The 22871-nt window shown below is 41.0% G+C and overlaps 1 protein-coding gene across 1 annotated transcript in view; it reads left to right on the top strand.

The window, feature by feature from the left end:
• Positions 1 to 626: 626 nt before the first annotated feature.
• tbkbp1 (TBK1 binding protein 1) overlaps positions 627 to 22871 on the top strand; it is a 118552-nt gene continuing 96307 nt past the window's right edge. The window contains exon 1 of the mRNA XM_061708676.1: positions 627 to 800. The gene's annotated coding sequence lies outside the window, so the exon portion shown is untranslated. The remainder of the gene's footprint in view (positions 801 to 22871) is intronic.

Here is a 22871-nt window from a genome sequence, read left to right as displayed (position 1 = left end):
CATTCTTGGCGTATTACACCATATGTGCATCCCATAAGTGGGACATCGACCCACATTATATCTATAAGGGCCACGGCTGCAAAAACACAAGAGGACCAAATGTGGGCTACGGGTTTCGGATTGGAATTATTTCCAGATCCTGACACTTAACATGGTGCCAACCCAAGCCATATATTTTTTTTTTTATCCCAGTCTGAAAACAGAAGGTGTGAAAATGCTTATAGAGGATGCAGCCATTGGAGGAGGCATGTGGCTTTAAATGTACGCTGTTCAATTGCTTGTTAAAAGCATGTGCTATATATAGACTTCGGTCTGATTGTGTGCTGCTTTTACGTTTCCCCCCTTTCCCGTACATGGACAATAAACGAAATGGGTCTAAATGTCACAATGCATGTCCTCTTTAGTCAGCTGAGAGACTGGTCGTCGTGGCTCCGCCAGAGAAGCGCAGCCTTGACTCAGGCGGCAGACAGAGATGTTCTCGCTTAAAGGAGACTAACGCTCCTATTCCCGCGACATCATCATCATCCCCCACGAGTGGAGCTCCACGGTGATGCTCAGTCCTGCTCAGTAGCATCTACGGCAGGCGTGCTCGTCATCCCCGCCACAGGAGCGCAGGAGCGCAGGAGCGCAGGAGCGCAGGAGCAGGACCGGAGCAGGACCGGAGCGGAGCGGCGAGATCCACCTGGCCGGACACGCCAAAGAGAGCGCTTTCGGTGTTTTCCGGGGAGGTGGGGGGTCCTACATCTCCACATCCCACCCTCCCAGGCGATGGCATCCACGCATCGGTCAGCAGGAGAAGCGTGAGTTATATCCTCTTTCCCACGAGCCCGTGAGATGCGTTACATGCGTCGGACGCGGTGTTTTGTGGAGGGGAGCAGAGCAAAGTGGATGTGGAGCAGCGCCGCGCACCACAGCCATGTTTTAGGCTCCAGCGGAGCGCAGCCTCGTTTAGAAATGGGCCACACGCGGGGATGGGAGATAAAAAAAAAAAAAAAGAAAAAGAAAAAACCAAACAAAAACAAAAACATCGCCTTTGTTTGTTTATGGCACACACGCCACGCATTTGCAGCAGTCATCATCGCGGCTGGACTCGCTGCATCCTCTTAGAGGAGACCCTGGTGGTCGCGGGTCTGCAACATCAGCACCACGGAGATGCCCTGGCCGGAGGCTACCTGCAACTTCAGCTCGGTGCTGACGGAAGAAGCGCTCAGCAAGAGTCCACCTCTGCCAGCCGGGTCTCCACGAGCCTGGTTTGATCAGAGAACACTGGGGCCGAGTGAAAAATGCAGGAAGGAAAGCTGGACAGTGTCAGCACAGCCTATAGTCTACGACGGAGTATTAGGGCCAAACTAAGGAAAAAAAAGAAGGAAATTACGAAAATAAAGTCATAATAATATGAGAATAAAGTCGTAATATTACGAGAATAAAATCGTAATATTAAATATATTATAAATATTTAAATATAACTTCACAAGATGCTCAATATTCAACATTTTAACACACTCTTCCTGTTAGAGTTCTCATAAATTTACTCATAAACACTTTATTCTTGTAATATTACGACTTTATTCTCATAAATTGCCACTTTATTCTCGTAATGTTACGACTTTATTCTCGTAATATGACGACTTTATTCTCGTAATATTACGACTTTATTCTCATAATATTACGAATTTATTCTCATAATATTACGACTTTTTTCTCGTAATATTACGACTTTATTCTCATAATATTACGACTTTATTCTCGTAATATTACGACGTTATTCTCATAATATTACGACTTTTTTCTCGTAATATTACGACTTTATTCTCATAATATTACGACTTTATTCTCCTAATATTACGACTTTATTCTCATAATATGACGACTTTATTCTCGTAAAATTACGACTTTATTCTCATAATATTACGACTTTATTCTCATAATATGACGACTTTATTCTCATATTACTTTATTCTTGTAATGTTACGAGTTTATTCTCGTAATATTACGACTTTATTCTCATAAATTACGACTTTATTCTCATAAATTACGTCTTTATTCTCGTAATGTTACGACTTTATCCTCGTAATATTACGACTTTATTCTATTACGACTTTATTCTCGCAACATTATGACTTTATTCTCGTAATTTCCTATTTTTTTTTTTGTCTTAGTTTGGCCCTAATACTCCATCGTAATAGTCAGACTATTACTCCATTGGAAAACCAGTTGAAGTGCATCAGTCACAGTCTCGTAAAATTAAGATTGCATCGTCTGATGATATATAAATATAGATATCAACTTTTGGGCCCTGCTTCTTTCATTGAATCTAAGTGGATGTTTTTGGAAACAGCATGGAAGAAGGGGATGCGTGTTTTTGTAGGAATGTTAATTGGAGCTTTAAAAAAAAAGTATTGTTACAGTTATTCATATAAACACAAAACCCAGTACAATGGACTGAAAAGGCTGAATAGGCTGCAATCAAAAGACGGAGGTGGAGGAAACGCAGGAAACATAACCTGGCCTTTTCTACAACAGCAGGCAAGCTTGTACCGGGCTGGATACCTCGAAAACAACAATAGGCTATAAAAAAACCCTGCATTTCACAGCTCAAGCTACATTTAAATTCTGTGCTGATCATGAATGACACTGGAATCTACCCATAATGCTTAGGGTCTCTACAATGATGTTTTAGAACCGGATAAGTAAGGGGTCATTATCCAGTATTCATGATTACAATTTATTTTCAGGTCATGTTCCAAATATTACAATCTTATACTAGTTATGTAAATGCGATGTATTGTAATGTAACTTTGAGCTGCACATCCCCAAATCAAGCTGCTTCCTCCCCTGAGGTCCATAAACGCAGGTCCATTTATGAAGATTTGAATCTGATGTTTAGTAGTGGTCGACCAGCTTCTACTTCCTTTCCTTGAATGACAGTAGGATAGGCAAATCAACTACAAACAGACAATGTTGTAGTAAATTTAGTCTGTGAACTTCCATTGATAATAAACACAGTGTTTCTGTCAGAAACAAGTCTTCAAAGAGGTCATTTTAGGCTTTTGTCCGTCATTGTTTCATAGCCTGTCACACACAGGATATATCTGGACCGTTACAAAGCCCGTCACTGATTAGGTAACGTTCTTGAAGATAAATCATTTGTAGTTGAGGCTTTTGACATGGCCCTGCGATGGACTGGTGACCTGTCCAGGGTGTAACTCCTGCCTCTCACCTGAAATGAGCTGGGATAGGCTCCAGCAGACCCCCGTGACCCTGCAAAGGATAAAGCGGGTATAGATAATGGATGGATGGATGGATGGCTTTCGACTTGTGATGACATCACCACGTCACACGTTTGCACGTGTGTCTCATAATCTTATTTAACAGACTAATGTATATGTTTGCATGTGTTGATGTTTAAACTACGGTCATCAAAATTGTACTTATAGTCTACACAGTTTCTTTCTCTCTGAATGGCTCCACTGTAGCTCCTTCTTTGTCTGAGCACCAGACCCACCAACAAGAGACACGGGGGCGTAGTTTAAACATCAACACATGCAAACATATAAATTAGTCTGTTAAATAAGATTATGAAGGCAAGGCAAGTTTTTGTATAGCACAATTCAACACAAGGTAATTCAAAGTGCTTTACATCAACATTAAAAGCGGCAAGACAAAATTAAACAGTAAATAATAAATAAAATGAAATCAAATGATATGATATATGATAATAAAAAGCACAAGTTGTTAAAAGTAAGGGCAGTAGAGTACAGCAGGTACATCTCATTCTTACAATGGCAAGAATTACGTTTCTATACGGTCAAAACGTACAAAGACCGGGTCAAACACAGTATTACAAAAGTAATCTGTGCCGATTCGTGCAGTGAATCAAACCAATTTAACAATTCTATGTCACAATGCTTGCATTCAGGGGTTATCCATAACTTTGCGCGGTTTTCAAAGCAAATTCCAATACGAACTCATAAAAGTGCATCATATAGGCTCTTTAACAGGCTTAGTCAAGAAAGCATTGCAAGGTTGTGCTGTCCAGAAGTCGGCACAGTTTCCTGGCTCTTATTTAGATCTCTATGACATGTTTTGGTCAAAATAGCACAGATATGCAACACAAAAGCATCATTTAAACCCCGTCTTTTCCGATCTGTTCTTAGTAGCTGGTTTAAGGGGAAAGAGTTAGCATCTTAAGTTCACTCTCCTCCCTCCCCCATCACCCAGTTCAGAGATACGACAAATGAAGATGTGAAGGCTTAAGATGTGAGGCGGGATAATTCTTCTCTGACGTGGGTCTTGCAGGGTATTGATGTCACAACCCAACTATCTGCTTCAAGCACACAAGCAAACAATTATTGTTTATTATAGATCCTCTTTAAGCCACACAAGAAAAATGAAACCGTGGCAGAAGATTAAGAGAGAGTACTTTCCGAAGCTATCGGCGCTAAGGTCCATGATCCGAGTGTGGTTCACGTGTTCAGACTGGTCAGATAATTAGCTCCATTCCAAAGTCTGTCAGTCATTGTCAGTGTTTCGGCAGCGGCCTGCAGAGGAAGTCAATAGTTCAAATTTAGAACCTCTAATTGTAGGCCTCCCATCCATCTGCGCGGCCTTGCTTCCACCACTTCATTTAAACTGTTTAGGCCTGCTTTCATGCCAGTTCCCAGGGGTTCCCATCAGCAGGAGCTGATCTGGGGATGTTAATCATAACCTCACCTGCTAATCACCAAACACTCCACTGCTGCACCGTCTCTGGTGGGTCCGGGGGCTTGTTCTGCTGCTTGCTGCCTCCTTAATCATGTTTTTTTTGTTGTTGTTGTTGTTTTTTAACCCGTTACATTTTTTATATTGGCTCTCAGCAAGCGCCGCCGCGCTCTGAGCTGTTGTGTAATGTACTTGGTGATGTGCTGATTAGTGCTGTTGATGCTGGGTTTTGGGAACATGAAGTGGAAATGCCAGGGGCTTCACTCTCAGGAGGAAATGGCCTCTCAGACTCGGCTTTGGTTTTGAAAATCATTTCATTTCCAACAAAGGCATGCTTGTTGTTTGTATTTGATGGTGCTGAGACGCTGGTCAGGGGCTAGCTCTGTCATTACTGGTGATTCACAGACACAAACACAGCCCTGCAAGTGTTCACTTGCGAGGATGATTTGAGAGTGTTTGGGGGCTGGAATGTGTACCAGGCGACCCAGACGCGAGCTGCTGTAGTCCTGTGCTCTGTCTGAGCAGTGTGTGTGTGTGTGTGTGTGTGTGTGTGTGTGTGTGTGTGTGCACTTGTGCTCTGGAGCAGTGGTCACTGATGCAATCAAACAGAACATTGGCACCTTCAGATGAACAGAGGAAGTGTTTTTCAACGCTGAACGGATTAACTTGAAGAAGCAAATGAGAAGCAGATGCTGTTATGACAACTGTACTCTTTTTTTGACGATTACTATCTGAAGAATCACTTCCTTGTGTTCAGATCTTTCCCTGAGAACAAACTGCACTATAGATTTGTAAAAGTCAAACATTATAGGGGGCCACTTGAAATCAAATTCAAAAAAATCAAAATCAAAACACTGCTGTCTCCAGCACTGAGAAGTCACAAAGAGCAACATACTGTATTATTCAGTGCTTTTCCATGCCTTTTAGTGGCAGATGTTGTACTCTGTAACTCGCTAAAATAGATCTTTTGCAAACTGCATATGAAATCTGACAAGTGTCCAAATATAAATGTATCTTTCTGTTATTAATATCAGACTTAGTGCTTCAAATAAGATGATGTTTATGAAGTTATGCAATCTGAAATGGTCCCTTTTCACCAATAAGCTAATGAAAACAGATGTATGATACAGAGTGCAGCTCAGCCCCTAGTGTTGGTGTTGACTTGTTATCCGTGACGTGTTATGTTTATCGGCAGCATGTCACCTCACGCTGGTGGCCTTCAGGTGAGATCAGGTTGCGTAGGTCTGGTAAGCCTTCCTTTATTTAGGCCTAATCATGGAGCTATAAAAGCCTTTTTGCAATATCTTTTTTTCACATGTGAGACATAACTCCAGGACATGAGAGGAGACTTTGGGGAATCACGGTTCCATAAAGGATGAGGGCAAAAAAATCAAAACGTGGTGAAGTCCTGCCTCTCTTTGGACTCATCCTTGACTACTTTCCTTCCTTTTGTGTTCCCAATCTATGCAAGTGCAGGAGGGCAAGACGAGACAAGATGTTTGTCTCACACGGGCTTTTAACAAAGTAAAGCATCCGTCCTTTGTACTGTAGCTGTCACTTTAGACAGACATGACTTACACAGCAAAATGTGGCAAAAGTGAATCATCTTTTCATCGTTTTGTTGCAGTGTACCACTGTATTTGATCAAATCTGTCAGATGAGCATTAAATGTGTTTCTGACAAGGTCAACAATTTCCTGTTGTAATCGTAATCTAAATTCAGCTACTGTATGTTATCCAGAAAAAGTAATTTAAAGTTATTGTTTCCTGTCTGACATCACCAGTCTCTCAGATCATTGCGGAGGTTGTCAACTCTTTTTTAGAGCTTTATTTTATTAACTTTGTTGCTGCACACATCTGTAATGGTCGCTCCATTACACTGACTGCAGGATTACAACACCTTGATGCTTTCATCAGTTGCAGATGAGTTGGTGTGTTTGGGATCGCATGATTCAGTTTTAGCTAGCCTCACCTTTGACTCTATAATACTGAAGTATACGCGGGACTCTGGAGTTCATGGTTAGCTCAGTCAGTACAAGATGTCCAGCTCCCGTGGCTTCAAAACAGGCCCAAATTATAATTCCTCCCCCACTGTCCTTGACAGTTAGCATGATTGAGCTGTTTGGTTGGTGCTAACTGTGGTGGTGGGTGTGAAGGACAAACATCTCTCCTTTGCCTCGTCACTTTTGACCAAAGGAAGATTGTGTTTGCTCACATGTGACTCTGCCAGCCTGAGCCATGCTGCCTCTTTCTTGTGAGTGAGGAGAGGTTTTCTCCTGACAGCCAGTCCAGACAGGCTGGACTTATCCAGTCTCCGGGTTTATTTCTGACCTTGGTGGGGGGGAGACTGGGTAGTATTTTGAAATGTTTTCCACTTATGAATAATCAAGGAAACTGATAAAACATCTGCTTTTATCGAGGTTCTCAGCAGCCTGGATCAGTGATGCTTTAATTACCCCCCCTGGCTGCTACTTACCTCCTTATAGAGGGTATGCATTGACGTCACTTTCCCACTGGACCACGCCCCCTTACCCTTACTGAGTGGCAAAAACGGCTGCAACTAGTAGGGGAAACTGTGGAGAAGACGGGATAACAGCCGATTATCGGCTTAAATTAAAGGCAGTTGGACTTGACAGTGACCCGTACAGTTACCCGAAGAACCAGTGGTCCATGGACATTAATATTTGGCCACGAATCGAGTTTCCTGATATTTATATGTACTTAATTTCTACGCCGGGGAAATACACGAAGGAAAGCTTGAAAACAAAAGTCTTGACGCTTGGTCCTACTTCAAGGCAGGATTTGTTGTAGAAATTAAAGTGATGAGGACACCGAACTTTATGATTTGACCGTTTAACGTTAGCTACCCAAAAATCCAACATTACCTGATACAAAATGGGAACCACAAATCCACGTTTCGGTGCCTGGAATCCAGTTGTTTCTGCGAATTGCAGTGATCCATTTGTCTCTAGGGCGCTATTTTTCGGCAGTCTGTAAAACGATAACTCAGAATTCTGGCAAAACCTATGAGTACAGTCGATCCCACAACAGCTCTTTCCCATTTTAGATGTTGTCGAGTGTCCTCAAACTGAAAGTTTACGCTAGCACTCAGTCTTTCTGACACTCAGTGGGCGTAACCTGCTGTGAAGTCGCATCTGTGACGTCATGCGTATTCCCTCTATTGTTATGGACGTAATCAGGGTGCAGTTATTTGGTCACACACTGCTTCTGTTTTTGCGATACTTCTCATTAATTACATAATGGAGAAATACGCGACATCTTGTTGTTAACTCGAGGTTGTATTTGTTAATTATTAAGACCTGTTTGGTTTGTAATGAGTAATAGTCCCAGCTACTATACACATCACCTCTGCTGAGGTGTTATGAAGGATCCAACCCCTCGGAGAGCTCCTCTCCTCCAGCTGCAGGGGGCTGGGAGAGGATGGATTTGCCTGGTGGGTGGATGGAGGAGAGAAGCAACTTGAAAGTACAAATTGCAGAAATGTTATGTTTTTTTTTTAAACAAATCAGAGCAACTCTTATACAATGTCATATACCCGCCCCCCCTCAGGGATGAATGAAGTATTATTGAAGTGAAGTGAATTGAAGTGAGATTGTTCTTTGTGCTGAATTCAATCCTTTGCTCTGGAGCTCTGTTTTTACATTCAAACACAAGTGTTTGGGCATTTTAACAAATCATTAACTCAGCTTTGATATTGTTCTTCCTTTTTAAAGTTTCATCCCTTCTTTTAGTGTTGTTTTCGTTTCCTGAACACGGCTTTGGCTGGAGCTGGAAATCCGTCAGCCTCATCAGAAAGATGACATTTAGCAGCTGCGAAACGAGCACTGTGTTTGATTTACTCAAAAAAATAACCATCTATAGCTTCTTCTTTCGCCTTTTAGATGCAGCTCTGACGCTTAAGTGAGAGCTAAAAATCCTCCGACTGACTCATGAAGCAGGGGGGGGGGGGACATAATAGCAATATCTCCGAGTGGGATGTTCTTTTAAAAAAGGTGAAAAGGATTGTGCCAACAGAAATCAGCTGTGTGACGTGAAACCGTGGCCCTTCCAGACGTTCAGCTGTGTGAGTAATGAGCTGTTTGTGTCCTGTGCTTATCATCAGACTGTGTCCGGATCTGCTCTCCCAGCAGAATCTGTGTTGTGCGTGTGTCGCGTCAGAGCAGCACAAACGCTTTGTTTCCTCGATGGGGATGGAGATCAGGTGTTCCCACAGCTTCATCCATGGTGTGAAGGACATTTATCATCCGAGTCATTACATGAACGAACCTGCGATGAATAAGGACTGAGTGAAGTGTTAAACTGTAAATGTGAAATGGAAAATATTATTAATCTATGGAGGAGAAAATTACGGCAGCAGTTATACAAGCAGCTTCCGAGCTGTCGGGTTTTTCTATGTGGAATTGAATGATTTTTAGTTTTTAGTTTTGTGAAAGTGGTCTTGCTGAATGGATGTCAGCATTTATAGATAGCCAGTTACGCATTGGTTGCCTGAATTTGTGCCGGGACTTGATCCCCCTGATGAAACTCCACATTACATCTATCTGGTAGATTTTGTGGAGACGTTCTTCATTTCATTTGTGGTTAAAGACGATATGGTGGAGGTCATGGAGTTGGTTGGCGGGACAGAGGAAGGAGGTGCCGGACAAAGGTAGGATGGAAACAGATGATCCACTGTGGTGGGAAAAGCCCAATAAAGAAGAAGAGTTTTTATCATATTCAGAATGGGGATTTGACATCCAAGCTGTCTTTCAAAAAACAAACAAACAACATCAACAACCACTAAAAACAAAAATACTGCCAGTAAGGCATGCACTTATGATTTTGTTTAATTTTACTTGATGCAGTGCATAAAATTCATCTCTCTAACGCTTCTGTTTCCCCTCCAACAGAGGTTCAAAGAGTGAATAGAGAATAGCCAATGGTACCAAATTATTGATATTAACAATTTGAAATAAAATATCAGTTATTCCGAGTGATTTCATGATTGTAACAGTACTATCCACAGCAGTGATATTGTAATAAGAAAAAACACTCTTATGATGAGTTCTTGCAGTTTAAATCAAAGCTAACATCAGTGATCAATAGGGCTCATGAAAATATTTGATTTAAAAAGAAATAGATGTGATTAAATTAAGTTTTACGACTGAAGGATATGAACATGAGATGTCTATCATCCAGATCATTTCTGTTGAGTAACATGCTGCTCAGGCTTGTGCTTAAGGAAATGATATTGCTATGAATTTATATTGTCCCCCAATGACAGAACTATGATTTTAGCACCAGTGTGGTGGGCTTTAGAGTGAAGTTTACCATAAATGATGCAACTTGAAGTTGCTCTAAAACCACAATCTGTTTGATGATGCTGTAGTTTCCACTAAGCACCTCAGAGTCGGCTCGACCATTAAAATAAGACGTCGTTCATCTTACTGCACAGTATCATTATCAGTGGGCAGCACATGTTACACACACACACACACACACACACACACACACACACACACACACACACACACACACACACACACACACACACACACACACACACACACACACACACACGGTGAGCAAGTTTCCTGCCTGAAGACGGTGCTGACATAATTCACAGATAGATAATTTATGCAAAACCTAATTCATTCTCCCCCGGTGTCTTCGCCAGCGTTCCTTGTTCATTTCCTCTGTTTCAGACACCTGGTGCCGTGAATATATGCACTGCCAGTGTGTTCGTGCGCGTAAATGTGCACGTTTATGTAAGTTTTTCCCAGATTGAATGACTAAATGAAGATAGAGGGCAGAAGCTCCTCCCTTATGGAATATTCATGCATGGCTTCTGAGGGTCACAAAGGGTAAAACAAAGAGGAGACGGAGACTAAGTGGGAAAAAGAGAGAGAGAATCACTCATTTTTGATGGTCTTGTGCTTGAGTGAGGTATACATGCCACGTTCCCATTTGGGTCCATAGTCTCCAATAAGTCAAAGCACTGCAATACCAGACTAAAGTATTTTGTTTGATAAGTTGCAGATTGATATGTGACGCAAACAAGCTGCAATATGATAATGATGACATAATGATGAGATAATGATGACATAATGACGATTTCCAAAACTGGCAACAATGGTCATATTTATTTTTGGTCTGGATATATATTAATGGTTAATACCATGTTGGTAAAACCCTGAGGCATATATGGTCATAATTTCCAATGCAGCGAATGCCAGAGTGTGAATGATCATCTTCCTCAGACTCACCTGCCCACTTTCAAAAATGCCTGATGAAAAGTGATTTATTCTTTTTAATCTAAATTAAACCAAAGAGCAGCAACATCCGGTCCCTGAGCTCCCTGAGCATGAAGCTCATTTACTAATCAGGTTAATGGTGGCGTGCAAGGCATCGTCTGAGCAGTTACACTTGAAGAGGATTCACAGTATATATAAGAATTGAAGTAAACAAAGCTGATGAAGGATCCACCTTTTTGTCTTGAGGAGATGACACGCTTCAACATGACCTCACATTTATCACGTGTTCATACCGTGTGAATGAATCCTCCTACAGGCTACAGGGTGTATTGCATGTCTTAGATGATCGTGTTCCCCTCAAATTGGTGTTGTGATGGCCCGTAGCGAGTCTCAGGCTGCGTCCGAAATTGCATACTTCCACCCTAATGAGTATGCAAAATTCCGGAGAAATGTATTAGTGCGGATTGATGGACACTGAGCAGAAACTTCCCACAATGCAATGCAGCGGCGTTTGGTTGCTAAGTGATACGTATATGTCATAAGTATAATATTAAGTATAATAATATTATTATATAATATTAATATTATAATATTCGTATATAATAATATTATATAATGTCATCTTGTTTTGGCCAGAATAAACGGGAAAGAGCGTAGCGCTGCTACAGCTGCTGTGACACGTCACTTCCTCCCAAAGGCAGGAAGTGACGTGTGCGCTCTTAATAGTACGTCCGAATTAATGCATACTACTGATATTTACTCAAAAGTGTGCCGAACTTAATTATACTTTTTAGTATATACTTTTTAGTATGGCATTTCGGACCCACCGTCAGTCTCTGACCCGTAGTGGCCGGGAATTCCAGAGGGCAGCGGCAGGGAAGGCTGTGTTTGGTCCTGGACATAGGTGTCAGAAGGTAAAAAAAACTCAAAATGTACTAAATCTGATGTGGCCCGAGCCCTGGACTACTTCTTCTTCAAGCTGTTGGATATAGGCCATGAAGTCCGGTGTCTGCTCGCACGTAAACCTCGCACGTCTCTAAGACCGTCCTGAGAAAAACAGCAGTATTGACACTCTTTGATAAGAACGAATTTCCAGTTTTCTAAAAAAGTGTGACCTGTTGTTATTGATTTTGACTAATTCCAGTATCCTGTCTAAGAACTATAATCCACTGCTGGGTTTTTTAGAGCTTCAGAGCCTTGGTGAATTTCATAGCATTTGGCAAGTTCAGGTGTGATGGTAACGTAAGTGTTGGATTAAGTTGGTTGTTTCAAGAGTTTTGATAACTGTTCCTTTAATAATGTTATACAACCCGACCCGGACAGGCGTGTGAAGGAAGCAGCAGAAGAACCTGAATATGGGGTTATTCCATTCCCTACACATCTTTGAGTATTCAGCACTCACAGTGAAAAACTTCCAGATCAGTGAAGCATTTCATTTCATCTGCACCTGTTTCTCAGGGCTGTCCATTTATTGACCGTAGAAAGTAATCTGACTTGTCTGTACTTATTTTGATATCATGGAAGAAAGAGAGAAAAGCAGCTGAAACAATTAGGATGTAATCTTTTTGCTTATATTCTGAAGGTGTGTTTATATAATTTCTTAAGTCAATTCGTCAGTCAATGAATCAGTGTTTCTTGCTCAATCTTTCTCAAAATTTGCCCAGTGCTCCTTCTTTTTGACAAAACTATGGTCATCCCTCTCTTTTCTTTTTTTCTTCTTCTTTTTTTAACCTAACTTTGGTGTAGTGACTGTTAAGGCTGCAACCACTTTTTTTTCCTGTTATGAAACCTTGAACATTCTGTGACAACAGAAATGACGTAACTGGGCTGTGGTTGTGTTTCTCCTGTTGTTAGAGGACACCTGGTTGCTTAGGAAACTGAAAGAATGTGATGTAACGGCAGCGTAATTTGACCACTCACTTTCTCTGCCCACTCAAGGCGCTGCACAGACCCTAGAGGCAGAACGCTGTGGAAAATGCATATTATGTCCAATATGTACAAGTGATGATGAGGGTGTAAGGTGTAACTAGAGATTCACAGTGGGAGCAGAGAAAAACAGACACTATACGGATCTTTTGTGCGAGGTGGGCAGAAAATCGTGGTTGCAGAAAGAGGTAGTAAGTCTGGAATCTTCATGCTCGCTGGGGATTCCCATGATTCTTTTTGTGTCTTAGGAAAACCAGGTTACCCATTTGCTTATTGCTTGTGACTGGACTGCTTAAAGTCCCCCAGGTATATGTATACAGGACTGTCTCAGAAAATTACAATATTGTGATAAAGTTCTTTATTTTCTATAATGCAATTAAAAAAACAAAATGTCATACATTCTGGATTCATTATAAATCAACTGAAATATTGCAAGCCTTTTATTATTTTAATATTGCTGATTATGGCTTATAGCTTAAGAAAACTCAAATATCCTATCTCGAAATATTAGAATATTTCCTCAGACCAAGTAAAAAAAAAAAGATTTATAACAGCAAAACAAAATCAAACATTTGAAAATGTCCATTAATGCACTCAGTACTTGGTTGGGAATCCTTTTGTATGGTTTACTGCATCAATGCGGCGTGGCATGGAGGCAATCGGCCTGTGGCATTGCTGAGGTGTTATGGATGTGCAGGATGCTTCAATAGTTTAGCCTTTAGCTCATTTGCATTGTTGGGTCTGGTGTCTTTCAGCTTCTTCTTCACAATACCCCACACATTCTCTATGGGGTTCAGGTCAGGGGAATTGGCAGGCCAATCGAGGACAGTAATGCCATGGTCAGTACACCATTTACTGGTGGTTTTGGCACCAAACCATCGCTGACTGTGGGAACTTCACACTGGATTTCAAGCAACTATGATTTTGCTCCTCTCCAGTCTTTCTCCAGACTCTGGCGCCTTGACTTCCAAATGAAATACAAAACTTGCTTTCGTCTGAAAAGAGGACCTTGGATCACTCTGCAACTGTCCAGTGCTTCTTTTCCATAGCCCAAGTCAGACGCTTCTTCCGTTGTCTTGAGTTCAGAAGTGGCTTGACCATGGGAATACGGCTATTGTAGCCCATTTCCCGGACACGTCTGTGAACAGTGGCTTTTGATACCTGGACTCCAGCTTCAGTCCACTGTCTTTGAAGCTCCCCCAAATTCTGTAATTCTTCTTCACAATGCTGTTAAGGCTGCAGTCATCTCTTTTGGTTGTGCAGCGTTTCCTGCCACATTTCCCCCTTCCAACAGACTTTTTGTGGATGTGCTTTGAAACTGCACTCTGTGAACAGCTTGCTCTTTGAGAAATTTATTTTTGTGTCTTCCCCTCCTGATGGAGGGTTTCAATGATGGTCCTCTGGACAGCAGTCAGATCAGCAGTCTTCCCCATACTTGTGATTTAGTTTACTCAACCAAGCTGAGTGTTTTTCAAGGCTCAGGAAACCCTTGCAGGTGTTTCGAGTTAATTAGACGATTCAAGTGATTAGTTGAATACCCTACTAGCATATTTTTTCATGATATTCTAATATTTTGAGATAGGATATTTGAGTTTTCTTAAGCTGTAAGCCATAATCAGCAATATTGAAATAATAAAAGGCTTGCAATATTTCAGTTGATTTGTAATGAATCCAGAATGTATGACATTTTTAGGGCCCGAGCACTTACAGTGCGAAGGCCCTATTGTATCTGTAGGAATTTTCTCTTTCTTTCTTTCTTTCTTTCTTTCTTTCTTTCTTTCTTTCTTTCTTTCTTTCTTTCTTTCTTTCTTTCTTTCTTTCTTTCTTTCTTTCTTTCTTTCTTTCTTTCGTCACCAAATTTTGCACGCAAGCCAGGCCTGGCGAAAAATTTGATATTTCATGGTTTCTATTAATGGGCGTGGCAAAATGGCTTAACAGCGCCCCCTAGAAAACTTTGTGCCTCAAGCCGTACATGCACGAAAATCGGTACACAACTGTATCATGTACAGCTACTTAAAGAAAAGTCTCTTGGCGCCATGGCCGAAACCGAACAGGAAGTCGGCCATTTTAAACATTTTGAATTAATCGTCGTCATTTTGGCGAAATTTATGCCATTTCTTCAGCTGCTTCAGAGCCCGAACCGTAACGTGCACCCAGGTGTGTTATACATCAAAATGTGCGTCTCCATCCTGCGACGATGCGCATTACTTTTCTCTTTCAAAAGCGTTACCGTGGCGACGCTAGATGCCAAAAAGCGCGCCCCCCCCTTCATCTGATTGGTCCATATTTGATAGTTCCCCAAAAGTCACCAAATTTTGCAGGCAAGCCAGGCCTGGCGATAAATTTGATCTTTCATGGTTTGCATTAATGGGCGTGGCAAGATGGCTCAACAGCACCCCCTGGAAAACTTTTCTCTGCCATAACTTTTGAACGGCTTGTGATAAACCCATGTGGGTGGTGTCATCGGACTCGGTATTGAGTACTTGACCTTCATTGGCCTGAATTAGCCCGGCCCCTTCTTCTGATTGGTCGATATGTGATACTTCCAATTTTCTGCATTAAATTTTGAATGGTTTGACATAAAGACTTGTGGGTGGTGTCATCGGACATGGTTTTGAGTCCTTGACCATAATCGGTGCAAATTAGCCCCGCCCCTTCTTCTGATTGGTCGATATTTCATAGTTCCTATTTACTGCCATAACCTTTGAATGGTTTGACATAGAAAGTCGTGGGTGGTGTCATTTCTGATATGCTGATGGGGGGCGGTGGCCATGAGTCCATTGCTGCTTGCAGCTTTAATTGTTTTTTTAATTGCATTACAGAAAATAAAGAACTTTATCACAATATTCTAATTTTCTGAGACAGTACTGTAAATATCTACTCACACTCCGAGAGGGCCCCACCTATGTTTCGTAATATGCTGTATCCCCTGTTCTTATTTAATTAAATATACACTGAAGAGAACTTTCTTGTTAATCCAGCCGTATTACCAGTACAGACTAGCAATGATTTAATTTTTTTCCCTCTGGGGCCAATAAATGAACACAGTCCAAAGACTGTAAATATGCAGTCAAGGGCAGAGTTTGGAATAATGACATCTGTCAGAGCCAAGATGCCTTCTCCTGTCTGGAGTCAGAGCTTACTAACTACCTGTCACCAATCTGACTCAGACGATGCAAAGAATAACCGCATCTGAGATAATCTATGTGTTTGCAGCAGGGCCCAGGGCATAGATTTCCAATAAATATGCAGTTGAAAAACAGCAGCCTTCAGACAGAGTGGCACACACACCTCTAAGCAAAACTGAGGAATAGTGCTTGGGATTTGTACATTTTCTCTACTGCCTCTTGCAATTTCAGAGGTTAATTCCTGCAGACAATCAGTCTCCTTTTGCAACCGTGGCGAGTTTTATGTTTTAGTTTTTGAAAAGCCAACACAAGTAAAAATAAGAATTCCTACAGATACAATAGGGCCTTCGCACTGTAAGTGCTCGGGCCCTAAAAATAGGGACAACATTTTACAGCTTACCAGTGCAAGATAAAGTAACTTCAGTTCTTATATCCTCATTGGAAGCTTTGTGTCCATCGAAGGAGGAAGAGCATGGTAAGGCCTTGACAGTGTTGCTGCATGTGTGGGCTGCTGTCTATGCTACTGAAACAGCCAAGCACAAGAACAGCGCACAAAGGACATTTGAGTTCCCAGTGTAAATAAATGCTGAGCTGTTGGTCATACGGAAGACTCTTCTTAGCTTTCTCATCATTTTCCCACAGTAGGACAGAATACAACTTAGAGAAGATTATGTTTCTGAATTTCACACATCTTTCTAGGAACATTCGTCAGAGACATTTTTTCAATGGTTGATTGATGAAGGCTTGTGTTTTTCTGAGAAATAGCTCCAAAGTCTTCTGCCCCAATCCATTTTTTTTTTATTTTTTTTGGCTGAAACACTGACTGGGAGCTGTCTTGTCTTGTATTCAGTTATGTCACGTACGATATCTTCCACATATTTTTAATTTTTTTTACTTATCAAGGCCCATATGATCACACTCCACCTTCATGCAACACTGTAAAGGCCAGGGAGTCATTGTTGTGATTTTGGTCCAGTTCATGGCCAAAGACAAACAAGCAAGCAAAGAACTGCACTGTGTTTCTTCTGAACAATGTGTAACACATTTCCTGCTAATTTTGATATTATTTATTCAGGTACACACTGCCTGCATTTTAATATGGCCATTTTTAAGTTTTTTGAATGATTATTTTGTTACACTATTTAATAATATAAAAATAACATACTGTACATATTGACGTGTGATACAAGTGACATTCCCAGGAGATTTACTGTGTAGAGAAGCCAACCAGCCAGACGCTTTAACTGGCTGGTGACTCCACGTAGAGAGCTTACATGGATGAAGTACTTGTGAAATGAAAGGGTTTTTTTTGCCTTCATGGAAGAAACTGTGGTTACCTCTGCTTACTGGTATATGATCTGGATTTGGGAAGAAAATGTGGATTAAGAGTTGGATTTCCTCAAATCCGCTTTGGTTGAGACTGAGACTGAATTATATAATTCGAAGATGTATTGTCTATTAAAATACAGGCTCTGATATCACCAGTGGTCCAAATTTAAAATACTTTTTTCTTTAATGTACATAAAGCAAAAAAGCCTTTTCTAAATCACCCTTATCTTCCTAAAAAGCAAATGTTTTATACCAAAACCACACAATAAAAGACAAACTAAAAGTTTCTTTTTTACAGATTTCTTACCGCCTAATTTCAATTTCCGTTTCAATAAAGATCAAGCTATACATGACCTTTTAACCTTTCTGGTGTCATGAGTCTCTGGTCAGTTGACTGCGTCTGTTTTTCATGGTTGCAGAGTTGCATTTGCTTCATATACATAAAGGGTAAGAGGGACATCTCAATTTATGAGGGTGCATGTCATTGTATGTTTATAGGTTGTGTTTTGCACCTTATTAATACTGTGGCATCATCAGATACAGTGTGTCTAACACAATGCAAAGTATCAAAAATATTGTGATCCTTCATAGCTCAAAGAATCCCAATCTATGAGGTATTATAAGTTGGAATTTAAAGTAGACATATTTTAGCTTTTTTTCAGAGATAAAATACTGAAGCTCCCTTTTCAGCCATGTTTTTAAGACTCTGTTCTTAACAGAAGCTTTTTGGGAATGGAGCCAGGATATTGACTTGACTCAATCTATCTCCTCAGTGGGCCTAGCATCTTATAGAAATCAGTGTTACAGCTTTAATCTATCCTTTTCTAAAGTAAAGCAAACACAGCATGATCGGGTGGAGATAAAGCTTGCTACTCTGATGTGTGGCACTGTCCCGCCACACTGAATGACAACAAATGTATGTCAAACTTTTTGATTTGGGAAGAATTTGAAACAAAATACATGATCTGAAACACAGATTCAAGTTTTTATTTTTCCATTAAAAAAAGTCATTATCTTATTCACAAATTATATGATGAAATAGTTCCTGCCAGTATTTAAATGCGTCCTTTAATTGAAATAGACATTTTTGTGCACTTTGAATTTCAGAACAATTCTGCAATCTGCGGTGAAATCATGCTACATGCAGTGTTAAACATATGAAACAATAGCCACATTGTTTGATGTTGCTTTTGTTGGATGTTTGCTCTGTCAGTCAGGCGTGATGTACAGTATGTTTATGCGTGTCTCAGTAGCTCTCAGAGTATGAGTAATGTGTCAGCGTCACATTCGCAGAAACTCTAGCGTATCACACACGGCTGGATTTACGTCCTCAGGACTGAACTGGTGTTGGCTCTTCTAACCTCCACTGGACATGCCAGCTTCATTGGTTTCTTGGGCATGAAGAAACAAACCAGTGCTCAACAGCTGAAATGATTAACTGGGGCTGCACTCTGAGAATGGAGGGCTCCATCAGCAACATGAGGCACTATCTCGCAAATATTGCAAAACTAGGCTGTTTAGGGCTTTATACTCAAGCATCAGAATTTTGAATTGGATTGTAAATTTTACAGAGAAGGAGGCTAACTCAGGAGAGACGTGGTCTCTTTTTTCTTCAATATTTTTATCCCCTGATTTTTTCCCATTTTATCACCCAGTGCTCCTACCTAAGTATCAATCCTGGGTATTTCTCTCCCTCTGCCAACCCCAGGAGGGCCCTGCACCGAGCTCAAGCTTCTTTCTTGCTGGAGGAGTGAGGCACTGTGAGGCCCGACAAAAACAGGGCTGGGCTTCCCTGGCCGGAATTAGTGTGGAAGGATCGCGTTATTCCCCCCTCAGGTGCCCCGGCTGGCCAGAGGGGGCATGTATAGCCCAGGATTGCTGCATGTTTTTGTGAGGGTAGCTCACATTAGCTACCCAAGGGAACATGGGGAGAACATGCAAACTCCACACAGAAAGGACCCTCTTTGTGCCCGCCTCTCTTGCTGATTCCTGTCAGCACTCGCGCTGCTGCATTTTGGATCTGCTGGAGGATATTCAGAGAATTACTCGGACATCCTGCTAATAATACCTTACAGTAATCTAGTCTGGGAGATACAAACGCGGGAATTTGTTTTTTATCATCCCTCTGGCTCTGGGAGAGGATGTTCCTAATCTTTGCGATATTACGGAGATAGAAAAACATTGTTTTACAAACCTGATTAATATGCTGTTTAAACAACAAATCCTGATTGAGAATAACTTCAAGGTTTCGTACAGTTGCACTGGAAGCCATCAACACCATCTAATCCCTTCCTAAAAGGCTTGGGACCAAAAACAATACCCTCTGTTTTATCTGAATTTAGAAGCAAGACATTTCCAGACATCCAGTCCTTGATGTCCCTGCCTGACATGCCTGAAGTTTAGCTAATGGTTCTGTTTCATCTGGCTTCATAGACAAATAGAGCTGCGTATCATCAATATAGCAATGAAAATGTATGTCGTGATTCTGGATTATACTTCCCAAGGGCTGCATGTAACGCTTAGTTGTAGATAAGACCCAAATGCAGGAGAGCCGGAAGGCAGGAGTTCCAAGGGAGGTGATTATTAACTTAAATCAAAGAAAAGCGCTGCTTAGCAGGGTTGACAAAAAGAAACACACGAGCCAAAAACCAAAAAGCCTTACAGGGAACATCCAGGGAAGAAACAGTACGGACCAACAGGGAGCAAGGGAAAGACATAACCAGATATACAGAAGTTTTAAGGAGATACAGGTGCAGACGATCGAGGCAGAGGGGAAACAGGAAAGGCAACTGAAACACTGAACTGAAACACAAAGACACGGGTTTCAAAATAAAACATGAACTGAATAACCAAACTGTGACACTGCATGTATAAACTGAACAAGAGTTTTGCAGTTGGCATTCATCACTTTAAGTGCCCAAACATAGGCAATCAAACCTTCCCCTTTAAGTGGACTGTGAACTGCCGCTGAGCAAACTCAGGCGTGCTTGCTTCGCTCTTAAGGCTGTGAAATGGTTCAGTAATTATTTTTTTAGATCAATGTGGTGCCTAAATGTAAAGAGCTTGGGTAAGTTCTCTCTTTTGCAAAAGCAATAGCTTCAGACTGCGTTCATGTAATTTCAGAACTCCTCACGGACACATTCTCAGGAGGTGAAGTACAGGGTGGGCTTGATCACAGCTGTTGGTATCTGTTGAAAGCATGCACTGATATACCGTATTTTCTGGACTATAAGCCGCACCTGTATATAAGCCGCATCTGCTCTATTTAAAAAAAAAAGATATGCAAGCCGCAGATATTTATGTTGTTAGATTAGATATTTACTACATGTGCAGAAGGATTTTGAACTGTAAATAATGTACATGTTTGTACCTAAATAGATCCTTTCCTAACAGTGTCTTTTAACACGGCAGCAACTTTGCTGATTAAAACTGGACAGAACCAAGAGAAAATAACTGGTATTTATTTATCTATTTATCTGTTTGAAATCTGCTTCTACCTACTTCTATCTGCTAAAGAAGAAGTAGCGTATTCTTCTTTGCATTTATTTTGTCTTAGTTTTTATTCTAATTCCAGTTAGCACTCCCCCTAGCGGTGGAAGAAAAATCCACAGAATAGCCGCACCTTTGTATAAGCCGCATGGTTGAAAACCTATGAAAAAAGTAGCGGCTTATAGTCCAGAAAATACGGTATATATATTTATGTATATGGACAGATAATAACCTCTTCATTATTGTGCAAAGTAAAAACTGTCCATACTCCCTACTTGAGCGTTGATCCAGTGCACCACACACCTCCTGGGTTTGTCAGGCATCATTGCTTCCAGACAAAAGCACTGCAGGAAGCAGTGTATTCTGTTGTCATTTTTGCTCCTTGTTCACAGAGATTTTTCAAAAAATCTCTTAAACTTTTGATCATTTTATTTATTGTGAATTAATTAGATAAAAGGTGTGAAAATATCTGATGAAATTGAGATTAATTATATTGTTTTGAGTCAAGTAGTATGAAGTAAATCTAGCCTTTCAAGACTGTTTCCACTGGTAAGCTGACTCAAGCCACACTGACTAAATCTCCACTAAGACTGAGTGGTTGGAGTATATTTGCCATACTCCTTCCCACATCTCCCTCACTGCCTCTTGATTACCCCGAGGCGCATACGAACTTGCTTATTATAAACATGAACCCCTCGCCCAAAATAAAAACCGTCTCCAACTTATAACACACCAGCTCTTCTGAGAGGATGAGCATCAGAATGCAGCGTATAATGGGAGACTTTAGTGTAGGTGTGTTTGTTTGTTCTTGTATGACTGGTTTGGGGGTGTAGACCTTTTGAGTACGTGATTTTTCGTAGTCTTTTAAAGTTTAGTTTAGGGGTTAAAGACGTAAAGACATTCAGGTTTGACCTTAGAGGAAGATTGGCATTCAGCATTTAATTGTGATCTTTCAGGTTGGTGCGACATGGCTGGAGGAATCCATTATGTCAGTAAATGTCTTCGCGGAGACGGCCATATGTGCATGTTTTTGTGTGACTGTGACTTCAACAGCTGAGCGGCTGTGTCCTTTGCCAAGGACTGTGACTCCCATTAAAATAATGCACTAATGCCTTGACAAAGGGCACATGTGCTGCATGAGCTTACGCGCACGTTGAGACAATGCTCATGCGCACGCACTCTCGGTGCTGTCGTTTATGTCACCTGAATGAGCAGAGGTCTGTTCACTGCTGCCGAATGATGTCACACAGTATGTCCGTACAGTCTGCTCCCCCGTCACGCTGCTCACATTTATCATGTGGTCCTTCTGATCCAAAACTGTGCTCTCTTTTTCCTCACACATCATCTTGTCTCTGGACTCGTCCAACATGAGCCAGAAGCGCCATGCTCCATTAATTAATCACTTGCCACAGGCTGTCATTTCCCCACTCAGAGCCAACTAAACACTTGCTTTAACAGGTTTGCAGAGGTCTTAGTTGTAAAATGACAGAGATAAAAGTTGGAATCAGGTTCGATTTTTGCAAGCTGGTGCTGTAGTTTGGATATTTTGGGGTGGTATATGATTAAAATGACACATAATGAAGGTGCTGTGACTCTCCTTCAGTAAGTCTACGTCTATAAAAAAAACATGTTGCATTATGTGCAGATATCTCTGTTTTATATGCTTTTATGTATTTTCCATGGAACTTGTGTTTCATCAGATTTGAACTTTGATGAATATTATGTTACGCTGCTCCACTTGGCTTCCCAACAGCATAGTGCAGTGATGCTGTTGCACAGCAACGGGCATCAAAAGCTACATTAAATATTAGCAACAACAGTTTAGTAATGTTGCAATTTTTTCATCATATTTCATGCCTTTATTCGCAAAAAGTTATCTCCATTAGCAGAACCCAACACCAATGTTGACCCTCAATCTTTCCTTTTATTTGACTACAGACATGCTTTTTTTGTATAACCTTTGGATAATCCTTTATACTGACTATAGGCCAAGGCAGTGCCATTGAATAATTATTATATTATTACATTAATTAGAATGGTATTTA

This window comes from Cololabis saira, chromosome 19 (assembly GCF_033807715.1).
Source record: "Cololabis saira isolate AMF1-May2022 chromosome 19, fColSai1.1, whole genome shotgun sequence".
In the NCBI taxonomy this organism is placed as follows: Eukaryota; Metazoa; Chordata; class Actinopteri; order Beloniformes; family Belonidae; genus Cololabis; species Cololabis saira.
The sequence above is the reverse complement of the archived record's forward strand: the minus strand, read 5'-3'. Positions and strand labels throughout refer to the sequence as shown.